This window comes from Bufo gargarizans, chromosome 4 (genome assembly GCF_014858855.1).
Source record: "Bufo gargarizans isolate SCDJY-AF-19 chromosome 4, ASM1485885v1, whole genome shotgun sequence".
Taxonomy (NCBI): domain Eukaryota; kingdom Metazoa; phylum Chordata; class Amphibia; order Anura; family Bufonidae; genus Bufo; species Bufo gargarizans.
Genome location: NC_058083.1, coordinates 468,861,077 through 468,882,802, shown reverse-complemented (window position 1 = coordinate 468,882,802; position 21,726 = coordinate 468,861,077). Strand labels below are relative to the sequence as shown.

Below are 21,726 nucleotides of genomic sequence, written 5' to 3'. Positions count from 1 at the left end.
CAGAAGACAGGGATCATTGCTAAGGCACAAAATGGGCCACTTTAGAGCAATATTTTTTAATAGAAATATACAATTTCAGTAATTAAAGTATATTACCAAAATGGTCAGTATTACTGCCCCTACACATTAAAAAAAAAAAAAAAAAAAAAAAAAAAAGGAAAGAATGACAGTTACACTTTAGGCCTTCCATATGATCTTAGGTATTTTTATCCTGGTGACAATTTTTTTTTACATGAAAACACTGAACCAACTAATATAAAACTACTGTATATATCTGTGAGCTCCCCACTATCATATGCTGCCATCAAATAAGGGATATAGGAAACCCCACAGATCCAGTTTAAATAGGTTTTTCAAACAAAAAAATTTAAGACTGCTCTCATTATGTTATAAAAAAAAATAATAGAAAAAAACATACCTCACTGAAACCTTCCATTCAGAAGCTGCCCAGTCACCCACTGCTCTCTACTTCCTAGCATGGTGTTAACATGTTGACACAGGGGCAGGTGACCGCAGCAGCCAATTTCTGGCAGCCCCTCGGCACCTTGCACATGACAATGAGGAAATTGTCTGTACTAACTGTCTGCAGTGGACACATGCCTCTGTGTCACCACATGTCCAACAAGGATCAACAAGTAGTCTTGAATGAGCACCAAAGTGCTCGGGTGCTCGAGTAGAACACTTTGGGATGCTCGGGTGCTCTACAGAGCACCCTAGCACAATGGAAGTCAAAGAGAGAACCCGAGCATTAAACCAGGCACCCCCTGCTCTGAAGAGGGGAGGGTGTCTGGTTCACAGAAAAAGGTCAGAAATTGATGGAAACACCACTGAAATGGTTCATGAACAGCATGGTGAGGATGTCTGGATGCATCTTGGACTCCCAGGTCGCTGCTGGGAACAATGTTGTCCGAGTAGTACTCCACTTTTACAGACTGACAATAATAGGTAAAATCGATTTTAGAGGAAAATTTGTTCGGAAACATTCTTTCCTGTATATTTACTTGTATATAAAGTGCAAGTGCTGCCAAAAATTACAAGGAAGAGGCACTCTGATACAACCTGTATATCACATAAAGGAGGGCCTCATTCACATTGTGGTACAATTGTTGAGGTAGTGGGACACCACTCATAAAGCCTATGCACTAAGGGAAAGGGCTGCCAAAAATTTCAAGGAACCGGCACTCCAATACACCCTTTATTACACATAAAGGAGGGCATCACACACAGCCTTGAAAAATTATTATTGATGGCCTGCTGGTGACCCTCTAAAACATTAGGAGAAAGGGCCTGCTGGTGACCCTCTAAAACATTAGGGACAAGGGCCTGCTGCTAATCTGACCATCTAAAACATTAGGGGCGAGTGCCTGCTGCTGATCTGACCATCTAAAACATTAGGGGTGAGGGTCTGATGCTGAGCTGACCCTCTAAAACATTAGGGGCGAGGGACTGCTGCTGATCTGACCATCTAAAACAATAGGGTAGCCTTATAGGCATGTTGATATGATGGAGGAGGAGGACGAGAAAAGGAAGATTGAACCATATTCAGTTTTTTGTGGGAGAAGGGGTGCATAGGAATACAGTGTATTCAATACACCATAAAAGCCACATTTAAAGTGCCTTTATGTTCGGCCGCTTTCCTCTGGTGGAGTAGAGAAGTCAGGGGAAATCCAGGCCTTGTTCATTTTGATAAGAGTCAACCTATCAGCATTTTCAGTTGACAGGCGGAAGCGCTTATCAGTTATTATGCCCCCAGCAGCACTAAATACCCCCTCTGACAAAACGCTGGTGGCAGGGCAGGCCGGCACCTCCAAGGCATAGAGTGCCAGTTCGTGCCACATGTCCAGCTTGGATACCCAATAGTTGTAAGGCACAGAGGGATTACTGAGGATGATGACATGGTCTGCTACGTACTCCTTCACCATCTTCCAAAACTTTTCCCTCCTTGTGACACTAGGCAGCGCATCAGGGTGCTGGTGGGGTGTCATGAAACTGTCCAAGGCCTTGGAGAGTGTTGCCTGGCCTCTGTTGGAACTGCTGTGTGTTCCCCTCGTCTCTCCTCCTCAGTTGCCCAAGAAACTACATACTCTGCTGCCAGCGTAGTCAGCTGGAAAATTTTGAAACAATTTTTCAACAAGGACCATCTGGTATTGCACCATTTTGCTAGTCCGCTCCACCACAGGAATGAGATATGAGAAGTCCACTTTGTAGCGGAGGTCGAGAAGGGTGAATGTGACGGTATCATCCGTGTCACCGTCTAGTATTCCCTTCTTCCCTTGAAATAGCACAACCAAATAATTCACAGAGCAATAAAACACTATCATCGCTAGTATCGCGGTGAACAACCAGTAATCGGTGTTGGTCAAAATGGGTATAACGCGAGGATTCCCGGTAAAGGCAGCATAACATAAAGTCAGCCATGTGTGCCAGAGTCCCAACAGACAAGACTTCGCTGTCCTCATCAGGAGGATGATTCTCAATCTCCTCATCCTTTTCCTCCTCTTCGGCCCATCCACGCTGAACAGATGGAATAAACCTGCTATGGGTCTGTAGTGGAGGCAACCTCCCTCTGTAGCGGAGGCAACCGTCTCCTGCTCCTTCTCCTCAGCATCATCCAATTCACTGGTCTGGCTATAACCCTGTGTACTGTCTTTCCCCATTTCCACCCCTTCCACATGCAAAGCATCCACCTTCATTATGGGCAGCGAGTGTTTCAGTAGACACAGAAGTGGGATGGTTATGCTGGTAATTTTACGCAACTTTGATTCCTCAAAGTTGCGTAAAACCTCACAGAGGTCAGACATCCATGCCCACTCGTCGCTTGTGTAGAGTGGAAGCTGACTGGAAAGGTGACGACCATGTTGCAGCTGGTATTCCACTACTGCCCTCTGCTGCTCACAAAGCCTGGCCAACATGTGGAACATGGAGTTCCAGCGCGTGCTCACGTTGCACAACAGTCGGTGAGCTGGCAATTGCCGGAAAGTGCTGCTGCAGCGTTGCCAGGCAGGCAACAGCTGTAGATGACTTACGGAAATGGGCACAAACGCGACGCACCTTCATCAGTAGCTCAGGCAAGTTGAACATGTGGGCTAAGCGTGGTATGTGTGTGAGCTTGCCGAGCTCCAAAGCCGCCACCAAGTTACGGCCATTATCAGACATAACCATGCCTAGTTATAGGTTTAGTGGCAAGAGCCACAGCTCAGGCTGGTCCCTGACACAGCTCTGCAGCGGTGTGCTGTTTGTCAACTAAGCAAATTAGTTTCTGCTCGGCCTGTTGCCGCTTCCCCACTGATGTGCTACACTGCTTCCAGCTACTGACTGATGGCTAACTGGTGCTGCAAGATGAGAATTCGGAGGTGGAAGTAGAGGAGGAGGTGGAGGAGGAGAAGGGGGGGTTGCAGTCACTAATGTAGGTGGTGGCGGAAATTCTGATGGAAATGGGGCCCACAATCCTTGGCGTTGGTAGCACCTGTGCCATCCCAGGATATGACTCACTCCCGGCCTCCACAACGTTCACTCAGTGTGCCGTCAGGGAAATGTAGTGTCCCTGGCCAAAAGCACTTGTCCATGTGTCAGTCATTAAGTGGACCTTCCCAATAACTGTGTTGGTCAGGGCACTGGTGATGTTACGGGACACATGCTGGTGTAAGGTGGGGACGGCACACCAGGAAAAAAAGTGGCGAGGGACGGCCACCGCCATCAGGCTGCGGAAAGCCTCAGTGTCCACAAGCCTAAATGACAACATTTCCAGTGCCAGCAATTTGGAAAGGTGCACATTTAGTGCTATGGCCTGTGGGTGGGTGGCTGGGTATTTGCACTTTCGTTATAAGGCCTGGGGTATGGACATCTGTACGCTGCGCTGGGACACAAAAGTGGATGTGCTAGATGATGGTGCTTGTGAAGGTCCAGGTGCAGGGCGGGAGGCATCCGGGCCTGCGTCTTGGACAGAGGATTGGCCAGCACGTAACACAGGGGAAGAGGAGGCAGTGGTGTGACCCGCAGACACTGATTGTGGACCCAGGCGTTCGGCCCACCTATTAGGGTGCTTTGATGCCATGTGGCAGATCATGCTGGTGGTGGTGAGGTTGCTAGTGTCATTTTTGTATGGCACAGGTTGCAAATTACAATTCTTTTATGTCTGCACTTTCCTAAAAAAAAGTGCCAGACTACAGAACACCTACCCCCTGGCAAGGGAGATTGCCGCAAGTGGGTGCTCCGGGGAACAGTTGCGGGCCTGTTTGGTGTGGCCTGCCTTCTCCCTTTTGCCACCCCACTGCCTCTTCCAGCCTGTTGAGGTGCTGCGGATCCCTCCCCCTCTGTACTGCTGTCCTCACTCGGCTTGCCACCTTCCCAGGTTGGGTCAGTTATTTTATCGTCCACCACCTCCTCTTCCATTTCCTCACTCTGGTCATCCTCCTGACTTGTTGACCTAACAAGAACCTCACTTATTGACAACTGTGTCTCATGCTCATCATGAACCTCTTGAGACACTAATTGCGGTTGACATATGGGAGTGTGGGATCACTTGTTTGACTCTCCATGGTGGGTGGAAGAAGTATCAGGGTCAGGATTCTGTTGACCAGACTCTTGCCTACTAAGACTGGACTTTGTGGAAGACAGGGTGGTGCTTAACTGACTGGAAGCATTATCTGCTGCAATCCAACTGACCATCTTGTCGCACTGCTGTGACTTCGAGAGTGGTGTCCTGTGCCGCCCTGCCAACTAGGACATGAAGCTAGGTATCATGAATGAGTGTGTTTCTTGTGCTCTGGCAGCAGGCACAGTTTCACCTTGCCCAGGGCCACAGCCTCTGCGTGCACCCTCAGCAGCACGGCTACTGCCCTGTCCCTTACTGCTTGCCTTGAGCATATTAAATGGTATATATGCTTGCACGTATGTCACACATACAGTAGCACAGGTTTCGTAAGTGTATGCGCAAATAAATTAAACTGAATGTCACTGATATTTATGATGCACAATCGTTATACAGGAGATGTAGCACAGGTAATGTCGCCGTCACCAGCAGCGAAAAAATATAACTGAATGTCACTGATATTTAGGATGTGCAAACATTGTACAAGAGATGTAGTGAAGGTACTGTCGCTGTCACCAGCGGCAAAAAAATTAAACTGAATTGAATGTCACAGATATTTAGGATGCTCAAACGTTATACAAGAGATGTAGCGCAGGTAATGTCGCTGTCACTAGCGGCGAAAAAATTAAGCTGAATGTCACAGATATTTAGAATGCTCAAACGTTATACAGGAGATGTAGCACAGGTAATGTCGCTGTCACCAGAGGCAAAAAAAATTAAACTGAATGTCACTGTCACATGAAGCTAGGTATCATGAATGAGTGTGTTTCTTGTGCTCTGGCAGCAGGCACAGTTTCACCTTGCCCAGGGCCACAGCCTCTGCGTGCACCCTCAGCAGCACGGCCACTGCCCTGTCCCTTACTGCTTGCCTTGAGCATATTAAATGGTATATATGCTTGCACGTATGTCACACATACAGTAGCACAGGTTTCGTAAGTGTATGCGCAAATAAATTAAACTGAATGTCACTGACATTTAGGATGTGCAAACGTTATACAGGAGATGCAGCGCAGGTAATGTCGTTGTCACCCGTGGCGAAAAAATTAAACTGAATATCACAAATATTTAGGATGCGGAAATGTAACACAACAGATGTAGAAGAGGTTGCGTCACTGTCAGCAGCGGCCAAACAATTGCACGCAATTTAGCGCAGGTTGCACTAATAATAAATATTGCAGCCAGATAACACAATAGTACTTAAAAGGACTTTTGGGTCTCTAGCACCTTTCAACAATAAACCATGCCTAAAAAAATAAACCAATTCCTGTCCCTACACTATCTGTCCCTTCTACTGCAGCTTTCCCTGACTAAGACTGAGCCAAACCACGTGTCATCGGGTGCTTGACGCATTTCGGCCAGTCAATCACTGTAATGCCAGTAATCAACATGGCTACGGCATTACAGTGAGTGCCAGTACTTCCCAGCACATTTATTGGATGCGAAGCAGCCAACAAACGGGCGGGGAGGAGACTCGAGCATTGCGCTCGAGAAAAGTCAGGGACCAGGCAGTGTTGCAATGATAGTGGCAGGGGATCCATGAGGCATGTTTTGTTTTGTTTTTTTCACCGCACGGTGAGTAATTTTAATGTTTTTTTTTTAACTGATACCCCTTTAAATGGGAACAATTTTGAGCTGCTCTTGTTTAAAAGAATCACTATTGTTATTAATGGCCCCTCCAATGTACACTTGGAGGGCCACGGACTACACGCTGACATCAGCACCTGGCAACAACAATGGAAGTGGAAGCATTTGGTGGAATCAGCCATAGCACATAGTTGACATTACTAGTGACAGATCTGAATGGAGAATGTCATACAAACTGTCTCTGGCAAGAATGATAATGGTTCATTTGCCTAGACAATTACATACATTCCCTGATGTATGTCATATCTTAAGGCATTCGGCTGATAAGGAAGGGCTTATAATGTGCTCTGGTTTATAAATGAATTGAAATTGGGTTGTGCTATAAGTCAATGTAAGAGACATTTTATGTGATATGAGCCAGTTATAGATGTATTTGTGAGAAGGTTACTGTAGTGGCAAAACAATGAATATGTGGTTATGCTGTAATTTTCTCAACAAATCCCATTTTTTTATGTATGTTTTATAGTTAATATAGTGCTAACAGAATCCACAGTGATGTACACAGTACTGCAGTGTCTTTAAAGGTTCACTGTACTTTCACACAATTTCATTTCATGGAGAACAGTGTAACTAGCAAATTTCTAAATCACTATATTCAAAAAGATATGTCTTCATCCACCATAAAAAAAAAGCTGTACAGTCATGGCTGCTAGAGGTCTTGCTTCCATCTAAGCTGAAATCCACTGCCTGTTGTCAGGCAAGATCTGTCCCTGGTAGCAGAGACACAGAAGATGGTGAAGAGGAAGCAGGGGCATGTCAGAGCTAGCTGAGATTGTGAGCCTGATAAAACAACTAATCTGAACATCACATGAGTCTCCTGTGTGTTTGTGTGATTTCCCTCTCCTTATTTGTTCTGTGAGCTCCAGAGCTAAAAAAAAAAAAAAAAACAACATAGTGGGATGTAAGGGAACATATGTCACTGCCCTGCTTCTGGGTGAAATGCATCTAGCTGTGTAGCTGAAACAGGGGATAATATGGCTAAAAAGCATTAGGGAAGCCCAAACATAACTATTCCTGCACAGTTATGACTGTACAAAGAAGCCCAGCCATAATGCAAACTTTTTTTTTTCAAACTGAGGTATGCTTTAAGACTGCATATTAGGGACTACTCTGATTCCTATCCATGTTGACTGTTGCAATGGCACACCAGTGAGGGATTTATGGACGTGTAAATGGGTACTTCATGGCTTACACTCTGCTGTCATCAAAGCAGCAGTTGGAATACAAGAACTCATTTCCATCCTTAAACATGGTCTTGTTTTTTACAGTGTAAGCCACTGACATATACTTTAATAATATGTGACCACTGTATGGCGTCATGAACATAGCCATATTACCCATCTGTGTGATATGGATTAATAATATGACAACCTTAAACTGGTATTCCAGAATTTTGATTATCTAAGTATAGGTCATCAATATCAGATCAGCAGGCTTCCAACACCCCTGCTGATCATCTGTAATCAGTGGTAACTCTGGTGCTGGAACTACATAGCTCTGTCCATTGTGTAGTATATGCAGCTGGTGCTGGACCTACTCCAAAACAGCTTATCAGCAGGTGCGTGGGGTGTTAGACCCCTGTTAATCTGATATTGATAGCCTATAATGAGGATAGTCTATCAATATCACAATCATGGAATACTCCTTTAAGCTGGTAATTCACATAAGATAAATGTAAGCTCGACCTAATCATATCAGTGGGACTGGCTGACCATTGAATGTGTATGGAGACTTTTCTATGCTCTACTTACGACAGAGTTTGAGGTTGATAAGAATCAAGCATATTGGATATCAACTGCCTAATCTTTTTTCTAGCCAAAATAAGTGGATAGGTATCTGGCAGTGGTTTTCTCTCTTTTCCTTGTTCAGGACACATGCATACTTGGTCAAGCCAAATCATAGCTAGGGATTCTTTCAACTGTGACAAAATTTTTATTTATATGTCCTAACGAAATGTCTAAATACCCTGGCTAAGGCAGAGTGGCTTGGTAGCGTTGCCAGAACCTCCCTAGCCTACCCCTATGCTATTGGCCCATACTGTACCTCCATAGCTGCCAACTTCCCCAAATTTGCCAAGACTATCCATGATTTTCAGAGACAGTCTTGGCAAATTTGTGCTATTCCGGGCTGGAAAGGGGGCGGATAATATTACCCATAAGTGGGCATTCCTGTACAAATTCTGTGTATTCCCAGGGTGGAGTTTAGATTCCCCAAATTTATCAACTTAAATGTTGGTAGGTATATACCTCCAACTTTTATACATGCAAGACAGATAATGGTTTTTCTTCAAGGATTCATACACATTTCTGACATACCATATCTTACCATATCTAAGAAACAGCATACGGCATCACATAGATTACCTACAGCTTTATAATGTTGAACCATATGGGCTCCATGTACCATTGTACACGGTCTGTGCATGTGGATTTGTAATGCGAATAGACCCTTATGCCGATTTAAAAAATATCATCTGTTAAATCCTGTATTTTTCAAAAGATATCACAACTAAAGTTTCTAAAAATAAAAAATAAGAAATTGTATTTTCCTTACTTAACTTCTAATGACTGATAAATGTCCTGATCCCTATGTAGCCACTACCACAAACAGACAAAAGAAATCGGATATAATTATTTTGTGTTTTCAGGTGAAACTTTGAATTGCTGTTAATGGAAATACTTAGCGGAGTGTACCGTATGCGCTATATAAGCAGAATAATATTGGTTTTGATACCTGATATATTTTCCCATCGAGGAACAGCAGATGAATAAATTAATGCAGCTTTCATTTATTATATAATGTGACATAAGTGCTTAGAAAATACGCCACGCTGGAAAACATGCTGAATTAAATCTAACACTCAAAGCAATGTCCTTGCATACAAATCCCACAAAGGTAATTCAATAGACTGTTGAGTGTTCTGGGTACATTTAATAACTATCAGGTTCTTTGAGCAAGAATTTCTTTAGGTGACAGAAGACAAATGTAACCTATTTACCCTGTGCTCTGAAGAGAGACGCCTTATTTTAAATCATCTTTTTGCCATATGCATTTTTTAAATAAACTGCAATCTAATTTACTGGAGAGGTGTAAAGTCATAAAAATGCATTATTCTCCAGCAATAAAACTCTATACTATGACTAAACACGTAAGGGAGTGATTACCCTGCATACGTGGTCACAGTTGGAAAATAATTTATTACCCACCGTGGCTAGAAACCTGGTGAACCAATGTTCTGATTATTTTTGTTTTAATCTGAAGGAATTTTGTCCTGGATAGTATACATTAGTACAATCTACTGTACTTTTTTTTAACACAATGTCAATAACAGATCTGTGCAAATGTGCAGGTAGACCATTGTATACCTCTGGGAAAAAATGTTCTGCAAAACAATCCAAACATGTGCCTTTAGAGTTGCATGTATTTTAGGCTAAAAACAATTTGTGCAGCAGATTTCATTACAGGGGTTGTTTCATCATAGACAATGGGGGCATATCGCTAGAATATGCCCCCATTGTCTTATAGGTGTGGGTCCCACCTCTGGGACCCGCACCTATATAGAGAACAGAGCCCCGAAAGTGAAGGAGGGCGCACTGGGCATGAGCAGCCACCCTCCTTTCATTTTCTATGGGGCTAGCGAAAATAGCCATGCACTGGCTCGGCTATTTCCGTCGAGGTCATAGAAGTGAATGTGAGCGGTGGTTGGTCATGTGCGGTGCTCTCCCATTCACTTCTATGAGAAGCCGTCTTGGTGGACCGGAGTCCTCGAGCCACCACCTTGCAGGGCTCCGTTTCGGATATAGGTGCAGGTCCCACCTGCACCTAGCGAAATGCCACCCATTGTCTATGATGAGACAACCCCTTTAAGAATTTTTGGACTGTTTGGTTTCCCGCAGACCGCAATGTACAGTTTCAATTGGAATACTAACAAGTAGAACTGATTTGGTCATAAATCAGCTTAGAAGATCATTCAAAATAGGAAGGAGGGTCTGAAGACCAGGCCAACAGACATGGATTTAGTAGTGAACAGTATTCTGCAGCCTGCTATGTATTGGGATACATTTAGGCTTCAGAAACAAAACAGTCCAACATTTTTAATAAGAGTCTATTACAAAAATGATTTTACAGACAGTTTGAAACAAATACCTAGGGATAGTATGACTGGTATAAAGTATTTCATGTAAACTGATGGCAGACTTCTACGAGACCTTTGGAAACATTTGTATTGCATATATGGATGAAAAGATTTCTACACAGGCTTCACTAACTCCAGGTCACTGGAAACTAACTGTCCAGGGAGAATGCAGTCCAGTGTTTAATTTCCCTTTAGTCTAGAACATTATCTCCGAAGTCTAAGTAATCAAATATAACTACTACCGACTGTATGTATTACCGAGAAACACAAATGTACTCAGGCATCAAAATATAACAGAAACAATTGAGTTGGCAGATCAGAGTATTATGGTCGAAAAATGCTGTAACATAAGCCAGGTTCTGCTCAAGTTACATTTTTTCCAAATTTTTGACATTTTTTGTTGAACCTTTTTGCAACAAAAATGAATGCATCATATAACTACATGTTTAATCCAAGTGTGGTGGTAAATCTAAAATACACATGTATCATCTCCTTGCACCAGGAATTTATAAGGCTTTATATTGATCTTTTGAAAGACAAAACGTTGGGCATATATAGGATATATGGGCACCAAAAGGAGTTTTACCATTCTGGACAGCTTTCATAAGCTAGAATGGAGAGCCACTCCATAAGTGCAGCTCTTGGTCTGGCAGATTCAAGTTGTCGCAATACATCTAAATGGCTGCCATGCAATATCAGACTTCTGACTGGCTGGTCATTGCTTCCTGCAGCAAAATCAGCTATTTATCAGGGATGTTGGGAGGCTGGGAGAAGGATCTTTGGAAATATTTACTCAAAGATTAACTCAAGATTGACTCATTGACTCATTTGGTTGCCATGAGTTAGGACCATTAGTCTCATCACAGGTATTAGGTAACCTGAATCTTTCTAACCTACTAAATGTACAGCGGAATATTGTCATGTAAAAACATGGAGTGGACTCCCGGGACAGGGATGTAATATTACCACCAGTGTTAAGTGAACCGAAGTATCCGAAGTGGACTTCAATCCAAATTACAGGAAAAATTTGATTTGCCACAAGGCCGAATTTCCTCACGATGATGTCATCAATGATCGGAGGGCCTCTCCCCAATCAAGTGGATGAGGTGAATATAATATTTTTTAACCTCTGATTAACCCCTGAACAGCTGAATATGAGTCACAGATGCCACGATCCGTGTTGAACGTGGCATCTGAGGGGTTAAATGAAGGGGCTGTGCGATCTCCATTCCCCGTCATACCACAGAATAACACAGCTAGATTCAGCTGACATTTGCACAAGTATAATGTCAGCCTGTTTAATAGGTGGTGACAGAAAACCTTTAGGCCTCTTTCACACAGGCGTGAGTTTTTTTGCCCGGATAAGAGCCAGGTGCGTTGCGGGAAAATGCACGATTTTTTCTGCGCAGGTGCAAAACTTTGTCATGCGTTGCACTCTCGTGAGAAAAATCGCGCATGTTTGGTACCCAAACCTGAACTTCTTCATAGAAATTCGGGCTTGGGATTGATGTTCTGAAGACTGTATTATTTTCCCTTATAACATGGTTATAAGGGAAAATAATAGCATTCTGAATACAGAATGCATAGTAAACCAGCGCTAGAGGGGTTAAAAAAAATAAAAAATAATTTAACTCACCTTAGTCCACTTGCTCGCGAAGCCCGGCATCTCCTTGTGTCTCCGCTGCTGATGAACAGGACCTGGGGTGAGCTGCTCCATTAAATACAGGTTAAGGACCTTCGATGACGTCACTCCGGTCATCACATGGTACGTCACATGATCTTTTACCATGGTGATTCACCATGGTAAAAGACCATGTGATGACCGGAGTGACGTCATCGAAGGTCCTTAAGCTCTATTTAATGGAGCAGCTCACCCCAGGTCCTGTTCATCAGCAGCGGAGACACAAGGAGATGCCAGCTTCGCGAGCAAGTGGACTAAGGTGAGTTAAATTATTTTTTAATTTTTTTTTAACCCCTCTAGCGCTGGTTTATTATGCATTCTGTATTCAGAATGCTATTATTTTCCCTTATAACCATGTTATAAGGGAAAATAATAATGATCGGGTCTCCATCCCGATGGTCTCCTAGCAACCATGCGTGCAAATCGCACGGCATCCGTACTTGCTTGCGGATGCCATCCGATTTTCACACACCCCATTCACTTCTATGGGGCTTGCGTCACGTCAAAATCGGAAAATATAGAGCATGCTGCGATTTCAACTGAACGCACAAGTGATGCGTTAAAAACATCGCTCATGTGCACAGCCCCATAGAAATGAATGGGTCAGGATTTAGTGCGGGTGCCATACGTTCGCCGCACGGATCGCACCCGCACGGAAAACTCGCCCGTGTGAAAGGGGCCTTAAGGTGTATTTAGACAGGCAGATTATAAGGCCGATTATTGGGAAAGAATGTTCCTAAGAATGCTCGTTTCTGAAATTCTGCCTGTCTAAAGGTGCAGCAGATCACCCGAAGATCGAGTGAAACACTAGTTCATCAGGTCAAACTGTAGTTCGTGCGGGCACCTAAATTTGCATTTCTGGGCAGCAGATCGTGTTGTCTAAACAGTGATCTGCTGCCCAGAAACAATGCAGCAATAGTGATCCATCTGTCCTCATACTGTGGAGGTGATCGCTGCATGTAAATTCAGCGCTTCATCTCCACTTAACGAGCAGCAGACTGTCGAGAAGGAACGCTTCCTTCCTGGCAATCTGCTGCTTGTTGGCCTGTCTAAATCCACCTTTAGTTATGAAGAAAGATTAATATACAGGTGAAACTCGAAAAATTAGAATATCGTGTAAAGTTCATTTATTTCAGTAATGCAACTTAAAAGGTGAAACTAATATATGAGATAGACTCATTACATGCAAAGCGAGATATTTCAAGCCTTTAGTTGTTATAATTTGGATGATTATGGCTTACAGCTTCTGAAACCCCAAAGTCTTAATCTCTGGTACCCTTTGCTCAGGGGGTATGGATTAATTAGCTGACTCGAGCATAAAATGTTGAGCCTAGAATATTGAACCTTTTCACAATACTCAAATTTTAAGTTGCATTACTGAAATAAATGAACTTTTGCGCGATATTCTAATTGTTGTAATAAACCTGTAGAGGACCTGCACCGTACATGTACGGAGCAGATGTCCTTGACTTGAGGACCAACGCCATACATGTACGGTGCTGTGATAGGGTGGTTGCAGGAGATGTGCCTGCCCGATCCACGGCAGGGGTCCGGCAGTCACTGATAGCCGGACCCCTGCTGCATGCGCCGGCATCCGTGAAATAGTTTCCAAAATGGGGTCACTTTTTGGGAGTTTCTACTCTAGGGCTTCAAATGAGACATGGTCTCAAAAAACCAGTCCAGCAAAATCTGCCTTCCAAAAACCGTATGGCGTTCCTTTCCTTCTCCGAAATGCTGTGTGCCCGTACAGCAGTTTACAACCACATATGGGGTGTTTCTGTAAACTACAGAATCAGGGCCATAAACATTGAGTTTTGTTTGACTGTTAACCCATGCTGTGTTAGTGGCAAAAAATTGATTAAAATGGAAAATCTGCCCAAAAAGTGAAATTGTGAAATTTCATCTCCATTTTCCATTAATTCTTGTGGAACACCTAAAGGGTTAACAAAGTTTGTAAAATCAGCTTTGAATACATTGAGGGGTGTAGTTTCTAAAATTGGGTCATTTTGGGGTGGTTTATATTATGTAAGCCTCACAAAGTGACTTCAGACCTGAACTGGTCCTTAAAAAGTGGGTTTTGCAAGTTTTTTGAACAATTTCAAGATTTGCTTCTATCCCTAAGACAGGTCATCAATATTAATTCCCAGATAAGCCATTTAACACTTTTAATTTGAGGTCAATAATTCTAAACCAAAAATTTGAATATGGAATATTTCTGATGAGTAAAGTTTGGATTTTCAAAATATATATTTTTTGTATCTATAAATTGACATATTTTGTGAGCTTCTGCAGAATTACAACACTTCTTCCCAAGTGGAAACAGGCGGACTGTACTGTATGCTGAAATTGAGCCCAACAGTTCTAGATTATAATTGCTGTATCTGGATAATATAACCATCCCCTGTCCTCTGACAGAGCCATGTGGGCATCTAGGGCATCTGGAAGTACTTTCTATTATGTTGGGGAGCATTGGCTTAGATACAAATCCCACTAAATGCAATCTAAAGTCATGTAAAGTATGCTGAGCATATGCGTAATCAGGATCAGCAATAAATAACACCTGATCGGATCCATTATCTCCCTCAGGTGGTTGCATCATCTTTATGGGAAATCTGTTTACAGGGCTTAGAGGCACATGAAGGGGAGAAGGGGCTGTGAACACTGAGGCTTTGTTGTGCTGAATGACATCAAATAGTCTTTGAAGGGCTTGAAGGCAAATTAAATGAGGTACCTATGCTACATTATCTAGATAACAAAGTGCCATCCTGTAACGCTTAAAAACAGAGCAGAGAAGGATGGGACGGGACATGGTTTATTTTAAGAAAGATTGAAATACACAGTATAATATCAAAGGATCCACGGCTCACAATGCTTAGCTCTCGCCTAGGCCCGACAGGGACAACCACACAGCTATTAAATCTGGAGCTTGCTCTCTGCTGATAAAACACATTTTTTCTATTAGTACCAACAGCAAAGCTCAGTCCACAGTGATGGGCTGGAGCCGGATCCCGGATAATAAATGCATCTCTGAAGGTGTAGGGCACACCCAAAAGAAGAGGCTTATATGGAGGGTCTCGTGCTACAAGACAAGATAGGATAGATAGATAGTTGATAGGATAAAGAGATGATGTATAGAGAGATACACATATAATAGACATACAGAGTGATAATAAATAAACAGATGATATATAGAAAGATACACAGAGAGATAGATAGAACATAATTGAATAGATAGATGATAGCTAGATAAATTAGATGGATAGATGGACAAAGAGATGATATATAGAGAGATAGCTATGAGATAAATAAATAGATAGGAGCTATATTAGATAAGTAGATAGATATCTTTTCATATTTCTTGTTTCTAAGGCCCCTTGCAGGCGAGCGTGTCCGGATTAGGTCCGGATGCATTGCGGCAAACCTACACGAGTAGGTACGCAATTGCAGTCAGTTTTGACTGCGATTGCGTTCCGTTGTTCAGTTTTTATCGCGCGGGTGCAATGTGTTTTGCACGCGCGTGATAAAAAACTGAATGTGGTACCCAGACCCGAACTTCTTCACAGAAGTTCAGGTTTGGTTTCAAGGGTGTGTAGATTGTATTATTTCCCCTTATAACATGGTTTTAAGGGAAAATAATAGCATTCTGAATACCGAATGCTTAGTAAAATAGGGCTGGAGGGGTTAAATTTTTTTAAAAAATAATTTAACTCACCTTAATCTCTTCTGTCTTCTTCTTTGCTGTGCGCAGGAAAAGGACTTGTGGTGACGTCACTACGCACATCACATGGTCCGTCACATGATCCATGGCCATGGTAAAAGACCATGTGATGAGCACAGTGACATCATCAAAGATCCTTTTCCAAACAGATGAAGACAGAAGAGATGCCGGCTGCGCGAACAAGTGGATTAAGGTGAGTTAAATTATTATTATTATTTTTTTAACCCCTCCAGCCATATTCTACTATGCATTCAGTTTTTTTCACTAATGCTATTTTTTTTTTACTTATAACCATGTTATAAGAGAATTTAATAATGATCAGGTCCCCATCCAGATCGTCACCTAGCAACTGTGCATGAAAATCGCACCGCATCCGCACTTGCGATTTTTACGCAAACCCATTCATTTCTATGGGGCCTGCGTTACGTGAAAAACGCACAAAAAGGAGCATGCTGCGATTTTCACGCAACGCACAAGTGATGTGTAAAAATCACCGCTCATGTGCACAGCCCTATAGAAATGAATGGGTCCGGATTCCGTGCGGGTGCAATGCGTTCACCTCACGCATTGCACCCGCGCGGAAATCTCGCCCGTGTGAAAGCGGCCTAACACCTCTTGCAATCACACATGGTCCTTTGATGGTGCAGAGTCCGCAGCCACATCTTTTGGCATTGCTGCCCCTGCAATCTAGCTGAGAAAAAGACAGAAGTGGTTTGTAACGAGCGGATTAATTGATGTTTCTTTATGAACACTTATACAGGGAACGCTGTCAATCATTTAGTAGGACCGCCCAATGGACTTCTAAACTCAAAATGAGCAGAAATTTAAATGACCAGATTACATGTTATACCGAATCTTTCAACCAAAATCTATATATCACTCTGCTCCGCTCCAACCGCTCTATAACATGCTGCCTGCAGATTGCATTGAACTTTCCTGGAGAAAGGCTCCCTTTAAGTTAGATTGGAACATTACTCTTTTGATCGCCCCACTCTTTACCTGATCATGTGACTTGGACGTTCATGAAAATAACTTGTAAAAAGAAAGCCCTAGAGACAAACATACCTGAACACTATCAATCCTTTATTAGAATACGTTGATATTTGCGGTTATGACCCCTCTGACCTGTATTACATGTAATCTTTGTATTGGTAACATCATTATTTTTGGTGATGGGATTTTCGGTTAGAATTGTGCTACAGAGAATCTCTCAGCAGAAAATTACGGTATGTGCGGCTGTTATAGCAGCGAATGCACTTTGAAGAAATTTGTCAGCCTTAAAGGCAACAAAGGGAATTTCCTAATGTAATGCTGCAGATTAAGGTGATCTTTTGCATAATTTATATTTATGTTAAATAATAGCTTTAAAGAAGAAAACACTTTTGATGTGGACTTAATATTCATATGCTTCATCTTATTGTTGAGGCTGCAGCTTTTATGAAAGGCTGGGAGCAGACCGCATGTTTCTAGGGCACAGTCACAGGGATGGGAAAAATACGGTATTTGTATATCTCCATGATAAATAAAAAAAAATTGCACCAAAGAGGTTGTCCAAACGCAGCCTGGTTTTTAAATAACCTCATCCAGCGGGACCTGTGGAGGGAAGCATACTTACCTTCTCCCTGATGCTCGTGTCTGGCTCCTGGGGTCCACTGTTGTCTACGCTATGCTCCAGTCTTTGATTCTAAACTTCCAGCAGGGTGGACTGTGGGGGGGAATTCACATGTTCTGCTCTGGCAAATGACTGGTGCTTGGGAGAACACGTCTCCGCTGTAGTCAGTCATTGGCTGCAGCTGAGCACATGACCCCTGTCCGCAACAGAAGTTTACATGCAGAGACCAGAGAGTGGCAAAAATGGCAGCAGACCAAAGAAGCCAGACACGAATGAAGGGGAGCAGAAAAGTAGGTTTCCTTCGAAGGCTCTCTCAAGTTAGACAACCCCTTTAAGCTAAATATGTTACCAGAATATGTGCTCTCATTGCTGAGAAAAATATTTTAGTTTTAATATTTGCAAATGAGCCTCTAGAGCAGTGGTTCTCAACCTTTCTAAAGCCGTGACCCCTTAATACAGTTCCTCATGTTGTGGTGACCCCCAACTTATTACATTTTTTTCCTTGCTACGTCATAACTAATTTTGCTACTGTTATGAATTGTAATGTAAATATCTGATATGCAGGATGTATGCCAGTCTATAACAAGGTGTAGTTCTGTAATTGGAGCTGTGTTGTGGGGGATCTGTGGAGGGCGCTGTGTTGTGGGGGATTTGTGGAGGACGCTGTTATATGGGGGATCTGTGGATGACGCTGTTATATGGGGGATCTGTGGAGGACGCTGTTATATGGGGGATCTGTGGAGGACGCTGTTATATGGGGGATCTGTGGAGGACGCTGTTATGGGGGATCTGTGGAGGACGCTGTTATGGGGGATCTGTGGAGGACGCTGTTATGGGGGATCTGTGGAGGACGCTGTTATGGGGGATCTGTGGAGGACGCTGTTATGGGGGATCTGTGGAGGACGCTGTTATGGGGGATCTGTGGAGGACAGTGTTATGGTGGATCTGTGGAGTACACTGTTATAGGGGATGTGTGCTATGACACATAGGGCCATGAGGGGGGCCAGCATAAGACATATAGCATCTTATGCTGGTCCCCCTCATGGCCCTATGTGTCCCCTCATGTGTCCTAAACTGTGCACATAACTGTCTTTGCGTGTAAAGTATGTTACTCCTGTGTGAAACAATCTCTCTCCTATTTGTAGCGTTATACTACCCTACCTCGTGAGATTTCCCTACCTCCTGACTTCCTGTCGCACTGCTAATGACGTGAGGAAGCGTTCCTGAGTTTTGACGATCTGCGCATGCGCAAACCGACAGTTTATGGAAAATCTCAGGAAATATTACGACCCAGTGCACAAGCGCGGCTAACTCCGGCCGGCGCATGCGCAGTGTCCCGGTGTGAAGCTGAACTCTGCTGAGATTTTCCATAAACTGTCGGTTTGCGCATGCGCAGATCGTCAAAACTCAGGAACGCCTCCTCACGTCATTAGCAGTGCGACGGGAAGTCAGGAGGTAGGGAAATTTCACGAAGTAGGGTAATGTAACGCTACAATCGTGCAGCCCTAATAGGAAGCTTCAGGCGACCCCCCGGAAAGGGCCAATCGACCCCCAAAGGGGTCGCGACCCCTAGGTTGAGAACCGCTGCTCTAGAGGCTCAGCTCTCTCTGCAACTGCAGTGCCCTCAGCACTTTGATTGATTGGGACAAGCAGGCGTGATGATATTTACACTGCCTAGCCCTGTTAATCAAAGGAGAGAGGGTGTGCCAGTTGCAGAGAGAGCTGAGCCTCTAGGAGTAACAGTAATACACAAGCATGTAATCATATAAACTGTCTGTGTCAAGACTGCAAATGAAGCAGATCTTTATCCCTTTCTCAGCAGGAAGACACAGCACAATCTCAATTACCAAACAATACATCCAGTCAACATGAAACCAAACCGTTTACGTTCTATATTTCTTAAAGCCATCGCCCACATCAAACAAGTATCAGCAAAAGAGGTAGACATAGATGTCAGTGAGTAATATGACATGGATGAAAAAAAAAATTACCTAGTGTTAAACACTTCCACGTGGTTTACAGAGACAGAAAGACTTTTAACAGTATGCTCTCCCCACCCCAACATTTTAATTCTCCTTAGACGTATTTGTTTATATTGTAGGATCTTTGGAGAAGGAATCCATCACAGGATCTCAGTTCCTATTAAAACAAAGGGTTGCAGGGTTGTAGCCAATTGTGTCAGGTCACATATTTCCAGGGCCCCATAACTATGTTATGTAATCTTTTAAAGGGGTATTCCCATCACAGACAATGGAGGGATATCGCTAGGATATACCCCCATTGTCTGATAGGTCCGCACCTATGCCAAGAATGGATCTGGGAGAACGGTGGCTGGAGGACCCCGGATTTCCTGGGGTCTGGCCACCGCCAAGTGCTCTCCCCATACAAGTAAACGGGAGCACACCGCGCTTGCGTGGCCACAGCTCCCAGTCATTTCTATCAGGTTGCCGGAAATAGCCGAGCCAGCGGAGGCCCCATAGAAAAGAATGGAGGTCGGGTGTGCATGTGCATGTGCAGTGCGCCCTCCACCACCTTTCCCCACTACGTTTTCGGCGTAGATGCAGGTCCCAGACATGGGACTCGCACCTAGCAGACAATGGGGGAATATCCTAGCGATAAGTCCCAATTTTCTGTGATGGGACAACCCCTTTAAGTTATGATTGTAAATGACAAGGGATGAGGATTCTAAGCATCTACCCAATATACATGGTCAAGTAATATTATTATGACCGCTTCCTACTTTCAACATCAAAAACTCATAACTCATGGAGGAAATAACATGTGCTGAGCTGGCTTGGTGGGTATATAAGGTGTGCGATAGGCTGTCTGCACACATTTCCCTCACTGCTGTCATGGGTAAAAGGGGCAATTTATCAGGTTTTCAAAAAGAGATGATTATTAGCTTTCGAGCTAAGGGTGGCAGTATTTCTCAAACTGTGCAGTTTATGAAGTGTTTGCATGCTGCTGTGGTGGATGTGTATGGTGAGTGGACAAATGGCACCATTGTAAATAGGCGATGTGGAAACCGCAGAGCACCACATGCCACTGATGTGGGAGGGAGCGTTAACCAGGTGCGAGGGCGGACCCACACGCTATAGTGGAGAAGCTCACAAAATGAATTAGGGGGCTACCAGATGTGTGTCTAAAACAAAGTTCCGCTGGGTATGGGGCTCCGAAGCAGACGGATGGTTATTGAACCTTTGCTAACAAAGTCCATAGGCAGTAAAGACTTCAGTTTTTGAGTCAGTATCGGAATTTGACCTCCACTAATTAGCAAGGGATGCCATCTCTGATTAGTCACGTGTATCACAGGAATGTGTAGTCACGGAAATGTTTTTGTAGCATTCTCTGGACCCATTCATCCATGAGATCTTCTAGTAAGACAATGCAACATGTCACATGGCTAGATATGTCCGACATTAGTTTAAAAAGCATGACCAAGACTTCCATGTACTACCCTGGCCCCCAACTGAGTACCTGTATGACCACCACAATCATCATGTTTTCTCTATGGATTCTCCCCCCACACACTGCAAGTCATCATGACTTTAGGTTCCTGCGACAACCTACCAGGACCTTATTGAGTCACTCCCAGCCTGTCGAGCTGCTGTCCGTGCTGCATATGGTGGTTACTCTGGATATTAGCTGGGGCCTTAATAATCTGACTTGACTGTGTGAATTTACAGTCTACAGGATATTTAAGTTAATGTCTTTGATCTGACCTCTGTATGCTAAAATCCCATGTTACCAGATTGATGGTAACTACCAGAGATGAGCAAAGTTCTCTAAAATTCGATTCGGCTGCTTAGCCGAATTTTACAAAAAAATTTGCTTCATGACAAAATACTTTGTCACAAAGCACATTTCTTGGTAAATAGTGGGTATAAGGACAGGGAACGGCAATTGAGCCACCTCCGTTATTGAACCCCTCAGATCCCACAATCATTGCTGATCACAGCATGAGTTCCATATTAAATCATTTTAGTGTTTGCAATAAAAAAAAATATATTAATCGTACATATTCTCATCCATGTGATCGCGACGAGGCCACCAAGGTCATCTTGCTTGAAGATCCAGCACAAAAATTTTGTGCAGCGCGTAACGTCATCATCACGTTGGCCGACGTGGTGATTTCATGTGTCACCGTGCACGAGATTTCGTGCGAGATCTTCAAGCAAGATGGCCATGGTGGCCTCTCTGTGCTCCAATGGATGAGGTATGTATGATTTATTTTTTATTTTTACCGCCATTTCAGGGAAAATTGATTAGTTTCCATAAAGCACAGGGAAATCTCGGATTTGCAGCAAATCAAATTTTTCCTGAAATTCGTATCGAAGGCCATTTC

At 43.5% G+C, this 21,726-nt stretch overlaps 1 protein-coding gene across 1 annotated transcript in view; it reads right to left on the bottom strand.

Annotated features, from left to right (window-relative positions):
- MACROD2 (mono-ADP ribosylhydrolase 2) overlaps positions 1-21,726 on the bottom strand; it is a 2,142,907-nt gene that overhangs the window by 62,996 nt on the left and 2,058,185 nt on the right. The gene's annotated exons all lie outside the window — the stretch shown is intronic.